We start from the raw sequence: 12,561 nt of genomic DNA, 5'->3' as shown, positions 1-12,561 counted from the left end.
GTTATCAATAATGAGCCTGGCGCACATGGCGCTAGGACTGACTTTATCTTTATGAGCCTGGCGCCATGGGCGCCAGGACTGCACCCAAACAGCCCCTAACTGGGGCTTTTGGGCATGTTCCAAGTGGCATGATGCCTGCTTCCGGGGCTGCTGGGCCTGGTCTGGTCTTCCGGGGGCAGGCATCATGACAATGGCATCATCACATGGTTACACATTCACAACAATCCTAATTTACTACAAATTCCAACTGGCCAGGGACCTCCAACCCCAGTTGTGATGCACATGGCTTTACCAAGGATAATGCAACAATACGAGGAGGGGAGAGAAATAAACAAGTACCCTTTGAACTGCTGATAAGTATCCTGGTCATTCCTGAGACCATGATCGAAACCCATTAACCATATGTCCGCTCTGCCTTCAGCCTCCCTTGCACCAGGTTTATTACTCGGTCCCAAACTGACCCTACCGGGTGGCTGGACTTCCTGCACACTGAATAACAGGATCCCATGCACTTAAAAAGATAACAAAAACACAGGTTTGGCAGAAAAAGTCACAAGACCACAGCGCTTGTATGAATAAATATTAAGAGTGCACATAGGCTGCAGGTGCCTGAGAGGTGTGGGAGTACTGCCAAGTACAACCTACTGTTGTGGAAACAATCGGAGCACGGGCAATTCTCAGTCACACTGCTCCCAAGAGTGCAATATAGGTATGTGTTGCAAGTAATTGAAGAGAGATGTGGTTATAAGTCCGATGGATTTATTTGCAAAGTAGCCTGACACGTGTTTCGAGTCTAAACCGACTCTTCATCCGAGGCTGTAAATGGGAGATGGGACCTAAGATAAATTAAATGAAGGACAGTGCCAGAAAACTCTCACGGCTTCGCATTTGCGGTAACTTCAGCACAGCAGGAAAAGCCAAAGTGATGTGAAATCCATCGGACTTATAACCACATCTCTCTTTAATTACTTGCAACACATGCCTATATTGCACTCTTGGGCGCAGTGCCACTGAGAATTGCCCGTGCTCTAGCACTTAAAAAGATGACATCTCCTCTCCACAATAGTACCAAGTCATACAAAACCTGACTGTAGCTGACCATTTGATGTTATCCCAGCTTCTGCTATCCACCCCCCTCCCCCCCCAGCCTTCGACTTCTCTGAACCAGCATTCCCGGTCACACAAAATGTATCTTGCCACTCCGTGTTGATGCGGCCTCCACAATCCCTAGCTATGAGGGGAATTGCAGAATACAGATTTGTGTGTTTACCATGTACCTACCCCGACTGTCCCAAACACATCTCCATGAAGACCCCTGTGTTTGTATTTCTGTACATGTATGTTCAAGACTACCACGTCCCCTCACAGTGGTTTCTCCATACGCAAATGTTATTTTTCACGTGCGCATGTGAAGGTCCTCGCATCCCATCTTTTAGGCGCTACATGGCACGCCACACACCTACATTGTTTTTATATTTTATCAGCAGATTTGACATTGTTGCTGCGTGTGTGAAAATCTAAAATGTATCAACTATATACACAGTAACACTAATAGTAACGCTTATCCTATTCACATTAATACAATAGATACAGGCTAAATCGATTTTGAGACCTTTATCAACCACCCCAATACCCTATAGATAAGAGCAACGCCACACCTCAGGACGCTGTCTAATCTAATTATGTTTAAGGCTTTCTGTTTCTATTTATTTATAAAAATGGAGAAAACAAACAGAAAAACAGGTCTTTCTCTCTGGTTGTCTATGATGTCACTCTTACATCTGCAATGCAATTGGCCTGCCATTGGCAGCATGGAGAATGTAAACGTTGTATACAAATTAAAGTTCTTCAAACTGCTGACAGCATATATTTTAAGGCAGCAGCAATCACAGGAGCAACCGGGACATAATTTCACCAAAATGCCTGGGGTAGTGGAAATGACATCACATGACTCTTGACCTCTGATCATCACAGGAAGTGATGTAATTTGACCCCACCCTGAAGTGACATCACGGGAAAGTTGAAACACGACTGTTTACCCCTTGACAAAACAGGAAGTGGTCACACATAGCATTGTTTCTGTACACTACGAAAAATATGGTTACAAATATTGTAACGTGAAAGAATGGATTGGCAGAAAAAAACATGCTATAACTGCAACTTGCGAAAAGCAAAATACATAGTCCGAAATTGATGCTTATTCTACTCTAAATGCTTTTTGGAGAATTTTGTCTGCATTGTGAATTTGAATTGTTTAAGAACAGACTAAATCGGGGACTTACCCCCCTGAAGAGTACCTGAAATAAACTTTTGAGTCTAGCAATTAAGGTTTAGAGTTCCAGAAAGACACATGATTTGTTATTCTATTCTTTCTCATTCAGGGTCAGTACTCAAAGTGTTAAACTTGTGGAACACCCTGTTTTTTAATTAAAAAAAAATAAAAAACAAATTAAAAAAAAGCCTGAACAAGAAAGCCGGCCTACTCTAGAAACAAAGAGGCACATGGTTTTGGCCACAGCCCAGGAGCTTCCATTTGTTGGGGAAAAAAGGGTTAAATGGGGAGACCACAGGGGTAGCACACCTCAGGGGTCGCAAGTGACCCCTGGCAACCCCTAAATGACGTCCCTGAGGCGCAACCGTTTGTTTTGGAAAAAATTGAACTAGCATTTCTTTCCTATATGGCTGCATTTGTGCTTTAATAAATGCATTTTTTTCTTAGAATAAATGCAGAAAAACACTGGTTGCAAATTATCTTTTTATATTACCAAAAAATAAACGTGGATAAATACAGACGGAAAAGGCGGAAAAATAAATACCATAACACGGGAAGCCCTCATTATGTTGTATCCTGCAGGAGTGTCATGAGCAGCTGTATTATGGAGCCATGTCTCGGTAAGGGTCAACATATCCAAATTATTTTCATTAATAAGGTCTGATAGCTCAACAGCATGTTGAACAAGTGATGTACTATTTAAAAGGGCGGCTTTAAGTTTATCATCTTTGAATTTGTAGTGGTATTAATTAGCAGGCGATTTTTACACTCGTCAACTGTAGCGGCGTCCAATAAGGACACAGCCAGTTGAGCGCTTGAAAATTGACATGGGATCAGCCTGACCTAGAAGAGGTTTATTGTTGTATGGAAAGGTAATAAATACGGTATCCTCTGTAAAACGAGTGCTATTTTCAGAAGAGCAAAAGCGGGCCAGTGGAAGTAGGTACAGGCTTGATAGTGAGATGCTCCTCCAGAGAGCGATCTTATATTCGCTTTTCTATTGGCTGTGGCAGGATCGGCAATACCGATCTCGGTGCTGTGCGCTAGTGTCACCTAAGCCTGTTATGGCTGGTGTGGGGAGATGCAAATCAGGTGAGGAAAATACGCCATGAGTGCTGATACTAATGGGGCTGAAAGCCCGTTGTGCAGTAGTAGGGCAAGCAACATTAGTCTGGCTGACCCATATCCATACTGTTCGGGGATTTTTGAACGTACGTTAATTTGCTACCAAACCTAGTACCAACATCCATTTCAAGATAACGTGCGAGGATTGTGGCTGCACGCGTCCTGACGACTCCTACTGAGATGGAGGATCGTAATAGACATGATGCCAAATAAGTACCCGGGGAAAATAAAGCCTGATATTACAATTCCCGATTACTGGCACTTGGATCATCCAGTGGAGCCCGGCACATCCCAGCTTGTCTTGCTAACCCGCCCGCAGGATGCGCCAATGGCCAAACAAATGCAGTCCCTGAGAGGCAAAGCCTTCTGGGCAATATAGAGACAGATGGAATAAATAAACAAACTACATGCATGCAAAGATCATTAAACAGAACAGTCTAAAATGGATTCAAAACATATCCTGCCTACAAGAAGCAACTAAAACATTTTTGAAATAAAGCTACCTTTTTTAAAAACGGGTATCACTGGTCAAATTATAATAACAACACGAGTCAAACAAGTAACAGCTAACCAGCTTGCCTTGCTAAAATGATTTGGTGTCATTTTATTGTTCGCATGGTTTCTAGTGGACTCCCTGTCCGGATCTTCTTCTTATTCACGGTGTGGGACTAAGTTTCACCCAAAACCTACCATTTGGCCTTTGCCACAGCAATAGCCTTTTGCTCCCCCGATTTGTCACCTTTCATGTGGACAGTCTATGCCCCCAGAAGGCAGGAGAGGCCCTGTGCTTCAAATGACAGAAACTGCCAGGGCAAAGTAAATCACGCCAGGATAAAGAGCAGTTTACTAGAGCTACACAGCAAAGGTTACAACTCATTTCTGGCACAAGCGAGAACTGGGCACCTGGCCTTCAATAGGAGAAGAGGAGGTCCTCCGCTAGGAGAGGGATATGACCCGCAATCCGACCCTCTCTAGACAGAACTTGAAATAGGCCCTCTGTAACATTGGGAGCTTGCAGCACTGTAATCTTTCCACCTTTAACTGGGAATGCTGGCAAGTTTAGCCTTTGAAAACTCTGGAGCACCCTGTTGACAGTTTGTGGGAGCGATGGTGGCTGTGGGAGCATGTATCTGGCTGACTGTGGTGCTCCTGTATAAACGAAACCAAAACTTCAGGGTGAGAGGTCACACAGTTCCAACATTATAACAAATATAACAGCCATTTCTTACTGCATTTCTTTTCACAAAATGTATTTTAATGACATCTGGATAATGTTGGTGGGGATAGAGCACCCAGAGATATTTAGAAAAAACAATACATATAGGTATCCAGTAAGACTGGCTGGATCCCAATGCAATAACAACGGAAAACTGCTACTATTGGTTGATCATTTCAATTGTGCAGTCACAGGAATAAACATAAACCCACATAAATGGACATGTATACAAAAAGCACATTAACAATGCTTCAAATGTGCACTGTTTAAATGGTGATATCGTCGACACAAAGGTGTTTTGGCCTCGAAGAGCTGTATAGTGCAGTTTTATGAGCAGGCCTTCATCAGGACGTGTGATGGAATGGATGGTAGTCCCGGGGTCTCTATCTATGAACAACGAATGGGAAGGGGTAAGTGGAACAATAACCTAAAGTAAAATGATAATTCACAAAGCTCCCATAGGATGCTTCATTAAAAAAGAAACAGGAAACTCCCTAGTAGAGGAGCCTAGATCTTACCAAAGACTTATCCAGTGCAAGGGTAAGTAAGATAATCCATCATGGGTATAGATATCTTTGGGGCATTCAATGCGCCGTTGAGGGAACAAATGTTTACCTGTAACGACATATAAAGATCTGTAAGAGTCCTGTACAGATCGTGGTGCCATGTATGAGTGAATGGAAAATGGGTAAAATATTACCCCAAATGGTAAGATGTCTTCTTGGTTCAAATGGCGGAGACACCCACTGAGGATAGTGGTTCCTATCCCAGATTGTCCAAACGTGACAGTATCTGTGTACGAAAACCGCACATGGGTAAGGACGAAAAGAAACTTTTCTATGAGCAAAATATTGGTCTGCAGGTATAGTGAGGGCAACGTACTGCGCTATGCCCTGTTTCATGGCCCAAAATCAGAGCGCATTAGGTTTGACTTACATTCGTACCTTAATGTGTTCGTCTGGGCTAGGTGTGGCGGCGCAGCGTCTCTGGACACGAACGCCGTGAAAGTGAAACTGTAGCCATGACGACCTTGGGTAATCAAACCCGTTGTTCGTGTTGATTGGCTAGGTGGTGGCGCTCCCCTAGTAGGGCGTCATCCGCCCAGTAGCCAATCGTAAAATGCCACAGGGGCTCGAAGGGGCAGACCCACTAGAAGCATACGCTTGGGGCGAGAATACTGTGTGCAGTTTGGCTAGCATAGTGCGCGCTTATTGCACGTCAGCTGCAGAGTTAAAGGAACAGCGCGCAAGCGCCTAGACTTCACAGATGTAATGCCGTGAAGTAGGCAGAGTTCATGTGGTGCCGCCCAATGTTGTATGGGCCTGCACAAACGGTAGGGGAGACTGAAGTGTGGGTACACAACATGTGGAGACAAATAGAACCAATATCTGACCGTAATACAATGTGTACGAATGCTAATGTCGGCAATGAGTGCGTGTGTTGTGACGATCTAGTCAACATACAAGGCGGAAGCGCCTAATGTGTATCGCAATGTTTTATATCGCAATGTTGTGTACTCGAAGCTGTTACAGTAAAATCAAGTATGGCTTACAATCTGCAATCAATCGAAACATGTAAATCACTTATGCATCAAATTTCAGAACAAAAATATATACAGACAAAGATATGCGCACGTTGACTAAAGTACGAAATGAATATTATACAGTGCAACTTGCAACAACCAAATATATACATTGAAAATAAAGATGTATAAATGAAGGGTTGTTATTCCCCAGCGACAAAACCTCAAATATAGTACCCATGGTACCAGAGAGTGTAGGATCTGTGGAGGTCATCGTGGAAGTGAAGCCGTTCATTTTAATTCACTGGCTGTAAAAGTGTTTCCATTCCACAGATATATTTAAACCTGTTCTGACAGTGTCTAGTTTATGGACTAACTGTTGCTCGAGTCTCGTCAGAGCTTTAACCCTGTCCCCTCCTCTTTTTTGTGGAGTAAGCTGCTGTATAATGGTGAACAGCGGGGGAAGGGTGAGGGGGGTGTGTGTGTGCAGCAGAGACACCCTATAAATCTTCCACCTCGAAGAGCAGTGAGCGGTTGCATTTTGTCATTAACAGGCAGCAGCAGTACACAGGTGACAATAGCCTGCTCTGGCCATATCCACCTATCCCCCCCCCCCCCCATGATACAGCCAAACGCTGCAGACATCAGAAACATTTTTTTCAAGAACTCCATCCATCCCGGGCCCCCACACCTGCCAAATTAGGCTCTGTTCATGAAACTAGACCTGCTGAAATGCCCCCACAACCTTGGATAGTGTGAACATTGCTAAACGTGGACACTGGTATGCCAGAATGGGAGATTGGGGGTTTATGAGGGACTAACTTGCTTGCTTAATCACAAGGGCCAGAGACTACCTGCATGAGTTGGTGGTTGTGTGGGTAGAGGTGGACGACCTAAGTGGCTGAATGAAGGCTTAATATATGAGAAAATTGAGCAGTTGGTATTCATTTGTGTTTTTAGCAGGTGCTTAGGTCCATTTTCCTGTATTTGTGATGCTTTAAGGTGTACATATGGGTGACTCCGTGTTGGACACCACTGGGTTTTGGAATATATATCCTTGTTTTCTGGTATGTTAATCCAGTTGAAACACACACTACAACTCCCAGAATGCACTGAGCAGTTACATGAAAGCCCAGGGCTGGATAACCCATATTTAGGTAACCTAGAGTCACACTGCCAAACTATGCCGTATTCCCGGGAAGCAAAACAAATATTTCAGTAATTAGGGGCCTGGGGGAAGCAATATTCATTATGTTTGTTGCTGCTCTTTGAGCTTTAGGTAAAGGGGAAAGGAGTTGGAAAAATGGGAGGGTAATGGTTTAGAGCATAAGGGGACAACTGCCTTTGTTGAATGCATCTAGGAGCAATTTCGCATGTGTGCGTTATTTACTGTGAAAAATTAAATGTATGTGCGAAAGTAGACAACGAGCATTACTGAAGCCATCACATGCCCAACTACTCCTGCCTTTTTCTAGAAATGGGAATTCTATTCTCGGCTACTCTCACTATATGGCAGATTATTTTTTTTTATTTTTTAGGATTTGGTTTAGAAAAGGAACTTGCACAAATATCTTCATATACGGCAGATGTTGCCATTAAATGCTCATGCACTGTCTATTTGGCAGGTATTGTTACAATAATTGTCTATGTACTGACATCATTTGCTAACATGACCGAATCCCCTCATAACGTACCTGCCTCTCTTCCCCTATAGCGCTTTGAGGCACTCTTTTTAATCCTAACCTAATATGGCTGGGAACTGCACTGTATTTATTTTCCCACCGCCTAACTCTTTCCTTTTCTTTAACGACATTCTTCCATTCTTCGCTTGGAGCATTTTTTAAGGGCTTCTGAAAACTGTGTTGAGCAACTGAAGATAGCTCTTGTTTTTTGCTACACTTTCGATTAAGAGCAATTATGCAGCACTAGGGGAGGAATTGGGCCGGAACAAGACGGAGCTGCTTAAACTTGTCTTGATGGACCGCCATTCTGTGTAGTCACGATGCCTGGTTTTCTGATGGCTATAGCTGGATAGCTCTGTAGGTTGAGCGCTGGCTGCTGCAATGTGTGTGGGATCTGCAGGTTGCAGGCTCGACTCACGCAAGGTAAACTCAGCCTTTCATCCTGCTGAATTTGATTAATGAGTACCAACACAGGTTGGGTGATATACATATATTTGTTCTATATGTATGAAGCACTTAAGCAAAAGTGCTATACAATAACACATGATTATCGTTTGGCCTTGGACGTCTGCCTATATTAACAATACATATGCTGATCCATTCTTGTATGAAATGTATATCATTTTACAATGATATCGTAATCCTATTTTTCGCAGTGTACTCAGAAACAATGCTTTGTCATGCCACTTCCTGTTTTGTCGTGAGGTGAAAGGTCGTGTTCTATTGCTTCCTGTGATGCCACTTCGCTGTGGGGTCAAATGACATCACTTCCTGTGATGTCATCAGAGGTCAAGGGTCGTATGATGCCACTTCCACTCCCCCTGGCATTTTGGTGAAATGATGTCCCTGGCAAGAGGGGTCTTGACACTCCATTGTCATTCCAAAGCTTGCACGCCCCAATGAACCTACTAACGCCAGTATCCAAACTAGATACACAATGCATTTTACTATTGCTTTCAGAAGGCTGTCTCTCTAAAAAGCCTGACCTTTTACCCAATAAATACTTGTTATTGGCGCCTGTTTAATGTATTTATTTGTATTCTTTAAAGGAACTCACTTTATTTCCTAAAGCAACGAAACCTGTTTTGTATCCGTATTTAAAAATTCCATAATATATAGATGATAATGGCATAGAAAAAACACGTACATTGCCCTTGCTTTTTTAATGACATGCAAGTTATATTTCCATCCTGCAGAATTCAGCATACGCTACTGCGTGCCTCCTCACTGATAATGTCTGCACCTCCATTAAGCTTTTCTCCAGCACAATCATTCTTTTTTACGGTAGGCCCCAGTTTATACAGTCAATTTACACATAGTTTGTTGGTAGCTGCTTTTTATAAATGTAGATATTTTGGGATTTGGAACTCAATCCATAATTTTGTAATACGACATTGCTAGGGGTGCCTAAATTCCAGGCTTCCATAGTTTAGGGGTGGAAGGGGGTAGTACTTTGTTTTTGGTAAGTCTTCCAAAACATGGCTGCAGATCTGAAGTTTCTCAGTTCCATGCGTGAGAAAGCTACCAGGCCTGTTTTTCGAAGTCTGGGACTTGTAGTTCTGTTTTTCAATTCTAATTCCTAAACTACAAACCCCAGAATTCCAAGAACAAACACGAACGTAGATGGGTTTTTCAAGCATGGAAAACTTATGCTACAGACTTGGGAATTTGTCCCCGAATACATAATACGTCTCTTGTTGGTAATATATTTAAGCGCACTCGCATGAACAAATCTCGTAACTCTGCACATGGGGGGAGTTGGCCCATAGATCTTCTTTCCCGTTCCCAGGTTAAAGAGAGTTTATAGGTACCTTTTTTCTTTCCTGGGTATTTATCCAGTCCTGTCTGCGAATACTATGTTTTACTTTCTCTGGGTTTGTTGGTAGAAGCTCCTCGGACAAATCCAGAGCAAGTACCCAATTTTGACATGTCTCTTTCCACTTATCGAAAAGCCACTCACCTCTCATTTGCAACAGCTCGCAACATTTCAAACTGGGGAAGGTGATCACACATGATACACTTACGGTATAACGCTAGTGATAGTACAATGGACTGTAGAGACTGCACGCCTAGTTCATATCTCACCAATGTGATTGGCATACTTTTGGGGAGATGGAGTACTTTTTTCCAGAAGTCACCCTCTAAACGATCCCAAAATTGCGACGATAGATTGAAAGCTGTTTCAGCTCCATATGTTAACATGGGAGTTACCTTCTGTTCATAGGTTATAGTTGGTTCACTAGAGGGGCAGCCCATAATGGCGGAACCTAAGGCTGTGGTAAGCAATAAGTCACAGGGAGGGGTAGCCGCCTAGCAAAGTTGAGACATACTATAACTTCTGTATGTAGTTAATTATATTGAAATTGGTGGTGTATGCAACAATTCACCAATGATTCATCCTAGTGATGTAATCTAGAGCCCCCTAGGGGGTGGACAAGACAATATAAATTGTATTGTGTGAGGGTGCTCTGTTATTTAAGAGAACCCACTTTTTTGAGGTGCAGTTTTTATTATTATTGCACTCCACTTTCTTTATCAAAACAGCAAAATCCAAAATACAGTGTCCTTATAAAATGGAAAAGCAAAAGGTACAGGCAGTAATAGAGCATATGTCTCAAACCTGTTGTGTAAGCAAAGGAATAAAGTAACCAGAAAGCAAAGTAATTACATTATGATAATAAACGTTTGACCAAATCTCTGCATAACATCATCACTTGAGTGGTAAAATTCTTTACCAAGAGCAGCAGAGGTACATTTGCATCAATTACAAAAAGATACACATTTTTTTTCCATTTGGGGAATTCTGCAACAAGAGCAAAGCAGGACAGACTGGTGAGTGTTAGTAGATAGTGTACATTTGCATATAGGTAAGGAGCAGTTTTCCTTGCAATGTCAATTATGAGTCCTATATAGTTGTACACTGATTTTTCAATCTATATGAGAACTGTATTGAAGGTAGGTACACTAGAGGGGCAGCCCATAATGGCGGAACCTAAGGCTGAGGTAAGCAATACGTCACAGGGAGGGGTAGCCGCCTAGTGTACCTACCTTCGATACAGTTCTCACTGTACTAGGGGTCTTTTTGAAACATTTATATTGAAGCCCGTTTTTCTCACTTGGGGCTCTCCATTGTACTAACTTTGTTGTTAAATAAAGCACTGATTTGCTACTCGAGCCAACCTTTAGTTCACAGGGGTTTTCCCTTACCCCCCTTTTCCTTTAGACGGACTGAGGATTGGTCACTCATAGATCGAAAAATCAGTGTCCTGCTTTGCTCTTGTTGCAGAATTCCCCGAATTGGAAAAAAATGTGTGTTTTTATCTTTTTGTAATTGATGCAAATGCACCTCTGCTGCTCTTGGTAAAGAATTTTACCACTCAAGTGATGATGTTATGCAGAGATTTGGTCAAAAGTTTATTATCATAATGTAATTACTTTGCTTTCTGGTTACTTTATTCCTTTGCTTACACAACAGGTTTGAGACGTATGCTCTATTACTGCCTGTACCTTTTGCTTTTCCATTTTATAAGGACACTGTATTTTGGATTTTGCTGTTTTGATAAAGAAAGTGGAGTGCAATAATAATAAAAACTGCACCTCAAAAAAGTGGTTTCTCTTAAATAACAGAGCACCCTCACACAATACAATTTATATTGTCTTGTCCACCCCCTAGGGGGCTCTAGATTACATCACTAGGATGAATCATTGGTGAATTGTTGCATACACCACCAATTTCAATATAATTAACTACATACAGAAGTTATAGTATGTCTCAACTTTGCTAGGCGGCTACCCCTCCCTGTGACGCATAGGTTATAGTTGGACACATGGTGAACTTTCCATGTTTCCTCTTCAGGATCAATGCTTGGGATGACAGACTTTTACATTTAGATCTTAATACAGAAGTCCATTCGCTTTCATTAATATTACAGTTGATCTGGACTCCCAAATAGGTGAATGAGAACAATCTAGGTTTTGCTTGGCCTTTTACCATGGCTCTCAGCTTTTTTTACTTGTGCACTAGTCATTACCATTATTTTCGTCTTTTTTGCACTGACTCGCAAGCCATTCTCTCTCATATAAGTCTCAAGGATGTTAATTCTCCGCTGCAAGCCTTTTGCAATCTGGTCCATGATGACTAAGTGATCAGCATATAAGACCCCTGGTATCCCAGTGTTCTATATTTTAAGAGGGAATGCTCTGACTATTTTCTTACTCTTCCCCCCCCCCCCAACCCTCCAAGTAGATGTTAAATAGAGCTGAGGCTAGGGGACATCCCTGTTTTATTCCGTTAAAGGTGTTGTTTCAGAGAATACTCCATCTTTTGGGTTCCATGTGTTTAATATCCCCGCAAAAATATCGCCATACAACAATGGCGCCATATTTCTGTGGTGATATTAGCCCATTGAACCTGCGGGGGACATCCCTGCAACCCCCATATTATTTTAAAGGGCACGGGACACCCCCATTCCCATTTTACCCAAAAATTATCCCCACTAATAATCTCGCCAATGGGCGTTCCCGACGACCATATATTTGATATTATTGGTGGGGATAATATTACCAGATACCATCTTTTGATAACCTCACTTGGCTGGAAGTAGATGTATATAGGGCCTTTATTGCTTCTAGCAGATCTTGAGGGCATCCCCATGCAGACATTTGATTCCACAACCTCTCTCGGCTGACACGATCGAAGGCTTGTTCGATGTCGAAGGCCATGTATATTTTTATTTTCGACTTG

The 12,561-nt window shown here is 42.4% G+C and overlaps 1 protein-coding gene across 1 annotated transcript in view; it reads left to right on the top strand.

Moving 5' to 3' along the window:
* TMED5 (transmembrane p24 trafficking protein 5) overlaps nt 1–12,561 on the top strand; it is a 204,232-nt gene that overhangs the window by 10,865 nt on the left and 180,806 nt on the right. The gene's annotated exons all lie outside the window — the stretch shown is intronic.

Source organism: Ambystoma mexicanum, chromosome 1q (genome assembly GCF_040938575.1).
Source record: "Ambystoma mexicanum isolate Mex_15411 chromosome 1q, UKY_AmexF1_1, whole genome shotgun sequence".
NCBI classification, from domain to species: domain Eukaryota; kingdom Metazoa; phylum Chordata; class Amphibia; order Caudata; family Ambystomatidae; genus Ambystoma; species Ambystoma mexicanum.
The sequence above is the reverse complement of the archived record's forward strand: the minus strand, read 5'-3'. Positions and strand labels throughout refer to the sequence as shown.